The 1089-nt window shown below is 44.8% G+C and overlaps 1 protein-coding gene across 1 annotated transcript in view; it reads left to right on the top strand.

Moving 5' to 3' along the window:
• LOC101858601 (axin-1) overlaps positions 1-1089 on the top strand; it is a gene marked incomplete at its 3' end in the record, with an annotated part of 15012 nt that overhangs the window by 6326 nt on the left and 7597 nt on the right.

The following is a 1089-nucleotide window of genomic DNA, read 5'->3' as shown; positions in this document are numbered from 1 at the left end:
TCTCTCTCTCCCTCCCTCCCTCCCCCCTCCCCCACTCTGCGATCTTTCGCCACGTTCTCCTTGTAAAATGAACCGGGATCCTAAAGCGGCTCTTGAGCGGCCGTGAGTTTGATGCGTCTCCCCCTCCTCCCTGCCGCAGTGTTAAGTATTTTACCAGGTAGACGCTGGGGGCTGGGGGATAATAAAGTGGCAAACAGGTGCTTGTAGCTGAGCTTTGCCTCAGCCAAAAGTGGATTTGATTGGGGGTACAACACCTTTGATGTCCTGAACAGCCCTAAGCCGGCCTCATTTTTCCCGTACTTCTGTGTGTGTTTCAGAAAGAGAAGCCGAGATCAAAAGATTTTAAGGGAAAAAAGAAGGCTATGGGCTTTGGAGTGGGGGGAAATGCACTTCCTCAAACTTTTCACATCCTTCTTTCCGCTATGGATTTGTTACTTCTCTCTGGGCCTCTGAGATGGTGGTGTGTTCCCCAGACTTTACTTCTCAGCCATTTGATGAACCTTCCTGCTTTACGGATACACTGCTCCTCTCTATAGCTTGGCTTCCTTCTCTATTTTGTTGTTCTTCATAGCATCATATTCCACTCTTCACCTTTTGTGGGTTTTTAAAAAGAGTTCCAGTCTCTTTCAGTGGTTTTTTAAAACTGGGCGCTGTTGTTTGTTTTGACTTTTCTATTGTAATTTTTTATCTTTTCACTGGTTTGAATTTTTGTTTTCTTCAGTGAGGGCTGGTAAGTGTTTGAATTTAGAATGTTGCTTTTCAATACTTTCACGCAGACATGCAGTCTATGAATGATGGATCTATTGTTCCTCCTCTTGTCACAACCCCCCCCCCCCCACGATCATTGAAAGCATAATAATGAATGCGAGAAATTGTTGTCCTTGGATTTATTTGAAACAATAATAATGAAAATCTTTTTGTATTTTTGGGCTGGTTGTTGCTGGCTGGCTTTGACTTTGGGGGTCTCTCTTGTTGAATTACTGCTGACTTTTGTGGGCACCACTCCCCTGTTCCTTTGTCGTTGTCACTTCTTGGCACCGTTCTTTCACGGGGATCCCCACTTGTACTCATGACTGTTTCTTGTTCCTC

This window comes from Aplysia californica, unplaced genomic scaffold (assembly GCF_000002075.1).
Source record: "Aplysia californica isolate F4 #8 unplaced genomic scaffold, AplCal3.0 scaffold01522, whole genome shotgun sequence".
Taxonomy (NCBI): domain Eukaryota; kingdom Metazoa; phylum Mollusca; class Gastropoda; order Aplysiida; family Aplysiidae; genus Aplysia; species Aplysia californica.
Note: the sequence above shows the minus strand (reverse complement) of the source record. Positions and strands in the feature narration are given on the sequence as shown.